General features: G+C 37.1%; 1 long non-coding RNA gene across 3 annotated transcripts; it reads left to right on the top strand.

Moving 5' to 3' along the window:
• Positions 1-2,629: 2,629 nt before the first annotated feature.
• On the top strand, positions 2,630-5,418 carry LOC146690543 (uncharacterized). 3 transcript variants are annotated; one of them, XR_014915832.1, is made up of 5 exons: positions 2,630-2,917; positions 3,338-3,401; positions 3,770-3,922; positions 4,235-4,322; positions 4,904-5,418. It is a non-coding gene; the product is annotated as an uncharacterized LOC146690543 (long non-coding RNA). The 3 variants fall into 3 exon arrangements; XR_014915831.1 differs by having other exon boundaries at positions 2,632-2,663; positions 2,785-3,401; XR_014915830.1 differs by having other exon boundaries at positions 2,630-3,401.
• The last annotated feature ends 5,672 nt before the right edge of the window (positions 5,419-11,090 follow it).

Raw genomic sequence — 11,090 nt, 5'->3', positions numbered from 1 at the left:
GTGACAAACCGAGTGCATAAAATGTGACAGTAACAATATTGATTTTTATTTAGTTGGATAACGTAGATCAGTAATTTTAATCATGTTTGACTATTTTCATTTAAACAGGGTTTTTCAGCAGGACAATGAATGTAAAGGAATGGCAATAAGGAATATTATTAGCCAAAGAGCGCACAAAGGCTTTTTTCCAACCTCTCAGCAAATGACCAAATGTGAGAGAAAAGATTACATTTATTCATAGCTGTCTTTCATCAAGAAGCTTAAAACCTAAACTTCAAATGTAACCCCAAATTATATGCATATTGAGCTGACCTCTTTCACCCTTTTTCTTAAAGCCATAGAGGAGGTGTGATATGCAAAAACCCACAGATCCTTCAGCTCATCATTTAGACGATTTCAGCACTTTTGGTTTTTCAGCCGTCCAAGGGTGATCACGTTAGTCACTAATAGATAAAGAAGAAGCTCCTCCATTAGCATGGAGGTCATATGTGTAATGTCAAAACTCCCAAACCTTGCTGTCATTGCAGTCAGAGGAAAAAACAACGTGACTTACACTTAAAGCTCGCTCGATGCAATGTAAAACACTGAATTGTGAAACAGAGAAAAGCGCCAGATAAATGCAATCCATTCTCACATTATCCGTTGTTAACTCTCATGCTTTTGTCACCCATCTCTACAGCTATGACCTATTAGCTTTAGTGAAGTGCTCTGAGGCCACGGAACCATGTGAAGGTTGTTCACCCATCCTACAGAGCCATTTACAGGAGAGAGACCCCAGAGCCGAGCTGCAGCAGCTCTCTAATGACTCTATCAGCTACACTGATGGGAGCAAATGGCACCCAGAGATTTAAACACATTCCCTGAGCATGCATTACATTTTCTCTATGTATTTTCATTATTGTATTGTAATGGTAATGCATAAGTATGCATGTTAGGACAATGTAAAACAGTTAACTCTGCACTACAACAATATCGGTTATATTTTTCCAGAATCCATCACATTTCGACACACAGAGCGAGCAGGTGCAGGTTTCATACAGAAGAAAATGTAGTGTCATTCCACTGCTATCTTAAGTCTCTCGCATGTTTTTAAAGGATCAATTAGCTCTTTAACCTAAGATATGACCTCAGTGTAATTATTGTTATTTCCAAGGGAAGCGGGGTTGATCTAGCACCTCAATCCAACAATTACAGGAAACTTTGTATAAGATAAAAACAGCATACAGTATGTGTGTCCCTTTGTGAAAGACACTGTGAAGTCACAGGAGTATTCATTAAGGCCTTTGTGTCCTGTTTGAAATAGTGCCGTTAAAGGCTTTAGCTGTGGGCATCTCTCTGGAAGAGATATAATGATCCTCCAATTAGAGACAGAATCGTGAGACCTGTTTATTAGTCTTAATTCATCTCTTCTTTGTGCTGAGCATATCAAATACCACAGAGGAAAAAAATAATCAACAATTTACCAACCGTAATTACAAATCTATTAATAGTTTCCCAACAATGACGTGCAACTGTATTCACATCATTTTCGACTGTCATGAACAATACTGCGGCAGCGTCGATGTATCCATTAAAAACTGCATTTCTCTCAGCTCGGTGACATCTTGCATTTCAAAGATGACTCGGAGCCTCTTCAGATAAATTACAGTTTTTCATTAACAAGAATGGTTTGGGTATTATTAAATCTAAATGGAGTTTCAGACACCACTCTACATTTTCAGCTTATCAAACAATAGCAGGCTTTTGTGGCTGTAAAGGTTTTTTCCATTAAGAAGAAGAAGATTGAAGAAAAAAAACAAAAAAACAACCTGCAATGCATATTTCAGCGTTTTATTTAAGGAAGTAGAAACATGACAAATTACGTTTATTTCTCCTCATGCATAGAATCATTAGTAAATGAGCCCATCTGCTAACTGGCCAGCTTGACCCTCTTTTTTACTTTTCATGTTAGCACCACAGTACTACAGCTAAACGTAGCCCAGGGGGACACACTGCAGTGGTGCAGTAGAAGCTTAGCACCAACAACTTATAAAGATGATGATTTTATTGATCAGGGAAAACCCACTGAATACACAATTCTAATAACTAAAATTTTAAATAATTTTAAAAAATCACAAAAAAAAAATCACTAAAATATTAAAACGCTGCAAAGTAATCTATTACAGTAGATGTTACTGAAGTAAAAAAAAACAACTCACTACAGGAGAATGGTCACAGATTATTTAAATTACTATTACTCATTAAATATAACTATATAAAGATTATTTTACTGTTGTAAATGATCTGTTTGGAGCTCAGTTGTTACTTATTAGACTTGATCTAAATATCATTTCCACTGTAGTCACCAGGAGGAAAGCACAAAGAGAACAAGGATCGGGGTGGGCAGCCTTTTTGGTGGTGAGGGGAAGAGAACACAGGAAAAAACCTTGAACCTCGACAGAACAAAACATACATTTTGGGAAAATAAGTCAAGTTAAAGACATGCAGCAGTAGCAACAAACAAATCTGTAGTGAAAAGTGGGGCGACGAGGAGAAGTGCTCAGTACATCATGCAAGCTCCCCCTGGCAGCCTAAACCTTCAGCAGAATACCTGTGGGATGGTTTGGGTTCTCTTCATCCAGCCCTACACTGAAAAAAAGGGACTGGCCATCTCTTGGATTTATGTAAGCATCTTGCATGTATTTAACACAATTGCCTCATGTTTTAAAGATAAATGTAACTATATAGTGTAAAAACTACATGATATGCAGAAAGGGTGTATTAAATTGTTTATATCATGTTCAGGTGAAGTAAGTCAATAAGATAGCAACGTTAAATCTCGTGAAACCACGCGTGATTTCATCTCGCGGGCTTTGGATCGTGGTTTAAAAAATGCATCCATCTCAGTCAAGTCGAGCAGCCAACTCTACGTTTTTTGGTATGTCTTGATTTTTTGAATTAATATTTACCATATTTCAGCCAAATGTAGTTAAACGTCTAAAGTGCCGCCATGTAACATGCTAAAAAAGAGCCGTTAGCTTATTTGCTGTTTTATCTGTTATCAAAGAATTGGCGCTTTTTCATTTGAATTTGTCTTTGGCACAAGAGCCGTAATATCACATTAAACCTAATTACGAGGCACTCATAACATAATTTGGTTTTCTGTGTGAATAGATTTGTCAACTGACTCTTCAGTTACATTGTGTATTTACTGCACCGTGGTGTTAGTGAGATTTTGGACATTGAACAGCTTTAGCTAATATCATCAGCGGCATTATGCTAGCTTACATCCCTACCCCTCCTGCCCTCACCTGCTGTCCTTTTGTTTTTGTTTTTGTTTTTGTTGATGCACATTGAGAGACCACATCTATTCTGCATTTCACCAGGAGTCAGCTGATGGATTGTGGGTTCAAGGTGTTATGGTAAGAAAGTATATTCTATTTTCGCTTAAGGTTTCTGTAACTTAATTATAATAGGTTTTTTATAATTATTAGGTGCATGCATACTCAAATAGACCACCCTATTAATACAACTGAGAAATCCAAAATCTGCCATAGGTTTAACTTATACCTGTATGTATTGTCAGAAAGGTGATTACTGGACTCACATTAATGCACACTTGAACTAAAATGAGGTTGTAACTTGTGGGTTCTTGGGTTGCAAATCAGAAATAAACATTTTTTTAATCCCATAAGATCTGGAAACACAGTTTTTATTCAACAAAACATTACTGATTATTAACCAAGCACAGTGCCTGCTGTTATTTCAAAATAATTTTATGTCATTTCAGATAAAATGCAGCATTCCAGTGCATCCCAACCATGCCTTTACAGTCAAGGTTTCTGACGGAGCTGAGTTTCTCTCTGACAGTCTGCTGAAAGTGTTTGCAAAGTGATCGGGGGAACAGGGCACAAAGCTAAAGGATGTAGCTGCCATGATGACAGTAAGAACTTTAAAATTCTTTAACTACAAAGTGTATATGTATTGCATTAGGTCAGTAAAAGATTTTTATGCTGCATCCATTGAAACAGTCAACTATTACCTGTGAGTACTGATTCCACCGAAAGGATGCCATAATTTTCGTCATGCATTTACTGGCCCACTGAGAAAAATTGATCTTTTTAAAAAAATAAATGTTCTGGAAACTATATATCCATAAAGTTGATGTCAAACAGGAACTTTTGGTCTGGGATCATTTTCTTCTGTGCTACTGAAAAGTTCACAAATCTCTGTTTTCTTTGTTATAATACTTTAGGATGACATTAATGCTCAAAGGGAGTCTCATCAAAGTGCTCCGCATCTGTGTGAAAGACAATTGCAACATCTTGGTGCAGGAGTTCATGGTGAGTGTTTTATGAGTAGATTGTGGCTTTGCAACATTTAAAAATGCATTTAGTTATCCACTTGATCCTCATTGGACCAGTTAGGACCAGTAGTCCTCTTTAATAATTTGAAGTTCACATGAGGCCTGGTAGTGAACTCAGCCGCCGGCCCTTGAGGCCCCACCCCTGTATTAGGGGTCACATCAGTGTGAAAAAACTTTAAATTTGTCATTCTAGTGAACAAAGGAAAATCCCACCAATATTTACATTAGCTTTTGTTTGAAAAAAAAAAAGACCAACAGCTAACCAAATTGTGGGGCTGAAAGTCTAAATTCTAACATCTTCTGAGTGACAAAACCTGGATTTCTGATGGGCCGGTGTCTTTCTAAGAAAAACTAATGTAAAGCATTTGAAATTATGTTTTTCACCCTCTCTTAGAAACTCTGTTAGACCATGAATGGCAGCATGGCAGGCCACTCTTTGGCTATAGCTATTTACTATGTTGCTTGCATTGGTTTAAATTACTCTAACATTAGAACTGGTAGATTCAAAAGAGATGAGTTTAAAAAGGAATCTTAAAGAAATGTTTTGTTTTTAACCAGGACTTGACTGAGGCCACTGCACAGATTGAGAAAACCACAATGAACATCTGTCTCCAGAGGATGCACCAGGCAATGACTTTTCTGACGTTGGCATCATCATCGAGGGTATAGTAGTTCTTCAAGATCTGGATAACGTGACCTTTGCAGTAGCCATGCTGTTTGGACCTTTTTTATTCCTTCAATATGAGTTACCCATCACAACTCTGCTACACTTTTGAGGTGATTCAAAGGGTGGTAATGGAGTTGGAAGCAACTCAGCTCTCAAGAAAAGCTCACAACTAAGACAAAACTGCTCCTGCAACGAAGCTCACTGTTATGCATGTGAGGTGACCAGCTCTAGGTGAGAAGACATTTAAATCTCACACTTGTTCTGCTGCATTTTTGAAACTCAATTCCAGGAACAGATCGCAGGGTTCATTTTTATATACACTGCAACTGCCATGAGGACGAGCCGTTTTTTTGTTGTTGTTGTTGTTTGTTTTTCCTTTTGCTCTGTACAAGTTCTCTGTTTGGCAGCATTTTTTAAATTTCTCTTTGTATTTTTTCTTTCTTTTACTAGTGAAGAGATGTAGCATGAACAGTTATGCAGTCTAAATATCCCATATGGGCCGTGTGAAATGGTATTTTCAGTTTCATTCAGTTGAAGTAAGGAACGTTGAATATTTCTAAGCTTGCTGTTTTGAACCAAGATGTCACAGTATGATCAGTGCCGTAATTTTTGACAGTCACTGTATCAATGTTATTTTTGCATCTCTTGAATAAAGGTTTTGACCTGCAAGTGCTAATTTCTTTAGTTATTGGGGTAAAATGGGTAATGTTAATAGGAAGGTGTTTGCCAATTCAGTAACCTAATTTAATGTTAATGGAAACTAACATTACCTCAAATTGTTTAGTTATAATTGTTGTTTAACTGAATCTTGACGTCAGAGGCCTTAAATAGAATGTTTTGTATTGTTCTTTCCCAACATTTTTCAAAAGAAAGAGTCTAATTTCTTTGCTGTGATTGATTCCAGAGAACACGGAAGAACTGACATTATTTAACTGTTGGTTTATATAGATTCAGTAGTGGAGTAATGTCAGTTTAATTCTTTACCTACTGTCAATGCAGTGAAATTAGACATTTTGTTTTGAAAGGTTACTGGTGGATGCCAGCAACCATCTTGGAAGAGAACAATATAATCTGTTATAAGGCCTCCATTTGAAAATTGTGTATTTGATACTAGAATATAATAGCAAAATGTAATTTGAAGATAACATAGTATTTAAGTGACCAAGTAGTATTGGGTAAAAGTTATTGAATGGTGTTGGGATAAAGTGAGAAAATTGTGAAGGATTAAAATATTTCAAGAGCTCAAATTACTTCATCAAAACATGTTTAAGTCACATTTTATCAACACAAATTGCACAGGTTTATTGAACATGAATAAATTGTGTTAATTTAACTCAATGGTTTAAGTTGCTGCCAAAGCAAAACATCTGTGTGCAACAAATGTCCACCATTGAATTAAGTAAATCCAACAACATATTTTTTTCAGTGTACCCATATGCTTTATCAAAAACCTCAACTTAAAAGTAAAGTAGGAGCATCTATTGGAGGATGAGATGAAGGCGCTGCCTCTCATAGTATATTGTATAAAACTCAGGAAACTGAAAGCAATAATGCAAATACAAATGCAAATATTTAGGTGTTACTTAAACTAGTCTTTTAATCCTTTCTGGTGGCAAATACAGTTTATATGTTCTATATGGTCAAATATGATTTCTTGAATAAATTCTGTTCATTTGGAAAAGTTTAATTAAATGGCATGAGCCTTCGACTGGTAAGGGATTAAACATCCTTGCTAGGTAGCCAGGTTAACTATTAATACGTCAGCACAGGCTAATTCAAATATGAGCACCTGCTGCACCAACAAACAAATGACTTAAGGTTTTTTACCACCACACTTCCAAGTTTCAAAAACATGTTACTTCGCAATAGAAAGGACCAAGTGAGTTCCACGTTCATTCATTTAAGGCATATTTGCACTACAGTTTCAATAACGTTACGGTGCCAGTTGCTCAGTTTTTGGCATCTGATATAGTTGCTGGTACTAATGTGACCAACCAACATAAAGAATTGGAAAATTTGGCGTGGGGTGCTCTTTATTTACTCTGGATTTTACTCAACCATTAAAAGTGATTAGCTGAAATCACTGATGTTGCCTTTAACCCAACCACATATAACGGTTGAGGAGAGCTTTAGAAATACCCAGCCCTGTTTTGCAGTGACCACTCCTTGTTGGAAAACAGTGCAGACAAAAAACGTCCTTTGTCTACCGTGTTGCACGTATACTAGATAAAAGTGAAGCTTATGACCACATTCACTAATCTGAAGATTTGGAACACTGACTGCCAAACTTGATCCTAGCTACTGGATATTATAAATCTAAAATGATTAAAGTTTTAGGCAGGGTCACCCATGATGTAGGTTCTTTCTGTCACTGGGTTTACCAAGCATTGGATTGTTCACTCACTGATAGTTGACTTGAGCTGGGTTTGACCATCATGAGATACGTTCGTTTGACTTTTCTGTCAAAGTGACCTTGATAAGGGCAAAAAGCTGAAACATCATTCTAACAATAAAGTTGTTATATATACTCTAAGAGTTGCTAAAATATATAACACTTTTGTTGAGACTGTGTCAAAGTTCTGTTAATCCATCCTTGTAACTCATCATGCTTTATTGGATGTTTCTTTTTCCACTGCCAGCAGTGACACTATCAGCTCCTTCAGAACATCAGAATTTGGGGCTGAGGGAAGGTTTCTGAACATTAAAGTTATAGACGGTGATAACAGCCAAAATGATTGTTGAGCAGTTAATGGTAGTTTTTTCATTGCACTTGCATGATAAAGGGACAACTACGGTAGATTATTACGGTATTGGTAAATTTACTATAGAATTGTAATTATGACAGAAACCAAATTATCGTGTCACGTTCTTACTACCGTAATGATTTACAACCTAAGGACTTCCAGCTCTTTAATCATAGTGGCTACTGATTTGGTCTGAATGTAAATGTAGATTGGATCATGGACAATCTTTGCATGTGTTAACGGAAAGTCATTCATTTATATGCAGCCATTCCATTTTCCCTGCTGTTTTTCTTCTTTTTGTCTTTACCGTTTCCTAGGATGGACATGCTTGTGATTGTTATCTGAATATGTAAAAAAAAAATCTACATATATTAGTGTAAAAATACAGCGAATGCAAAGCTTACAGCATATACAATTAAATTTATGTGTAAAAGGGAGAGCATGCTTTGATTTTGTAGGGTTTAGGATTTTTTGAGATGTCAAAATACAGCACTTCTATCAGATAAAACAAAATCATACTTTAAGACTTCACCTATAGTAAGCAACACTGTAAGTACCACATTAAACACACTTTACGTGTTCGCAAGTTAAGGTGTTAAAATGTGCATCTTTTCCTGAAGCTTTGAAGAAAGGTTAATATATCTGTTGTCTTCCGGTTAATTTTTATGGCTTATAATACTGTAATACCCAGAATCTTTAATGGAAAAAATGTAGATAATATAAAATATTCAGCTGACAGCCATCCATTTGTAAAGGTGCAGACTGGTTAAGATGCAGTTTTTGTTAAGGGCAGTAAATGTGAATAACTGTCTTCATAGACGATGTATTTAATACAGTAAATACAGAAAAATAAGATTAGCTGTTTTTACTTTTACAATGATTTTTAGTATAGGGAATTAAAAATAAACAAATGCATGTGCTTGCTGGGCATCTAAGTGAGACGCACTGAGGCCCTGCTGTCTTTTGGGACAGGGCAGCTCTACTTTGGACAAATTAATCTCCAGTAAAGATGACTTAGATCAACTTTGAAAAACACTAAGATGAAAACCCATAAAATGATTACGAACGGCGGCCAGAATGACAAGTATTATCAACAAAAATTAATCAGGTGCATCTTTTCATGAACTCAATTAATAATGTGCAACAACGGGGTCTTTTTTCCCTGGAATGAAAATTAATTAGCAGGGGAAGGTCACTCGGAGATGCTGACATCACTCATCAGGCCGCTGTGGCAGTTCTAATTATTTGTCTTCCAGGCTTGGCTGATCAAAAATTATTGCCATACCTGAGCAACATTTAGAAAAAAAGCTTTGTTTAAAGCGCTTTTAATTAGACCTGCTATTTGATTAATGCAGTGTAAGCGCTCAGGATCGGCCCTCTTATCAGCATTTCTGACAAGTTTGCTGGGTATTGTTGTGTGAAAGACGTTTTACTGACGCTAAGCGACTGTTTAGTATCTAATTCGTTCACTTTAGTTGCAATTAAAAAGCTATTTACTGCGAGAACACTTGTTGATGTTAATATAGATGTTGTAAACTTTGACAAAGCACTGTGTATCAATACTTGAAATATGGCATTAAGCGATAATATTAATAAACTACAATAATATGGATTAGATCAAAGAGTAGCTTCTGAAAAACTTGCAGCGTTACACTCAGTCATTTTGTTTTGCTGTGAATTGCGCAATGATTGCCCAGGTCGCTCTCTGCAGATCCTTCGAGAGAGCAAGTGTAGCTGCAAGGTCCTGCAATTTATTGTGTTTCAGTCAGACATAATTAATACGAGAAGACAAAGGTCACACACAGCCAGCACGATTACCTAACCCCCGCCTGATAACATATCTAGTCACCGCTGGCTCCCTCGGTCACGTACGGAGAGGACTAGAGTTGGGAAAAAGGCTTTATCGAGTTCTTGCGTTTTTTTCCGCAGACGAGTTTTCCCCTTACGTTGTTATCGTGTTGACTCGTCGTCTGAACTATCTTCAAGCCTTACTACATCAATTCACATTACCTGCAAATTAGCAAAGTTCTACTTTCAAGCTCTCAGTACATTTGATCCAAATAGACTCTAAATGCCATTTCTGTTCCTATTAACCTACGGATCGGTGTGGCAGATATTTTCATGAGGTTGCTGGGGAAAAAACATGAGGCTAATGGCTTGGTTGTGACAGCGCTATTCATGATGATTTATGATTCTGTGTTTAAGTTGATTACTCCACTGCTGACTCGGAATACTATTTCAATTAGTGCACTGAAGGTCACTCCACGAAATCCCTCCATAATCTATTCCTATTAACACTAATGCGCCGAGTATCCATATCTGTTCACCCTTGTTGATTCAAATCATCCCCACTCCTAACGGCCAGCTTGTTTACCAGTTTACTGGTTTGGACGTATCCTAGATGGTAATTTTCTCTCCTCCGTGTATCATTAATGTCTTCAGTCTTGACACATGGCTAGGAGGGACATCTCAATAGAGCTTGGGTGCATTTTTATGGCTTTTATTATTTCTAATTTGTTTTACAGATCAAGTGATATTTATGCTGAATGAAATTGATCCTGAAAGCCCTATAGGCAAACATGGTAATATTGTGAGGTTAGAAAGCAACAACGTCCTATTACTTGTCATCATGAGAACCAAAATAGCCGCGGTGTGATCAAAATTTTAGAGGTCTAAATTAATTTTACATCACTTTCATTCATACTCCCACTCACCCATGCAGAGGAGGAAATTAGCTACCTGTATTTAATCTAATATGTTCCCACTGTAAGCGCTGGTGGACATGTTAGACTTAATCATTTCGCACTGAATCAAAATGCTCACCAGACAGTGCTTAGCGATGAACAATGTATTAACTTTTAAAGACAAGGTCTCTGAGTTTACCTCCTGAAACAGCGGCCTACTTCATATAACACAGGATACATTACAAATAGAGTGATGTAGCTGGTCTGATTGCTCGTCTTTGTTTTAAAGCTACGTCTTTAATAAACGGATGAAGACCTATGATTAAAACGGTGAAAACTTTAAGGGTTCTTATCAGCCACAGCATGCCCGTAGGCCCGAGGACAGGAAACATCCTTTTTTTTTTTTTGTGCGAGAAAGGTGAAAGTGCTGACATTGTCACCACTTGATGGGACTCTATCTAAGGGATAGGTGAAAACACTTGGGCACAGTGACATCAATTTTCAAGATGATTTAACTCCATGCTCCTGTGTTGGAGGAAAGAAACTTCAGAACCCTGATTTACCTCCGATGACAGCCACGCGGTCCCCGAAACAATGTTTCCAAGGCTACTAGCGAATGACGAGTGGTCACGTCTGTACAGCCGTCCCCA

Source organism: Copadichromis virginalis, linkage group LG16, assembly GCF_057382275.1.
Source record: "Copadichromis virginalis isolate Kocher_CV1m ecotype Utaka linkage group LG16, C_Virginalis_male_GT1.1, whole genome shotgun sequence".
Taxonomy (NCBI): Eukaryota; Metazoa; Chordata; class Actinopteri; order Cichliformes; family Cichlidae; genus Copadichromis; species Copadichromis virginalis.
The sequence above is the reverse complement of the archived record's forward strand: the minus strand, read 5'-3'. Positions and strand labels throughout refer to the sequence as shown.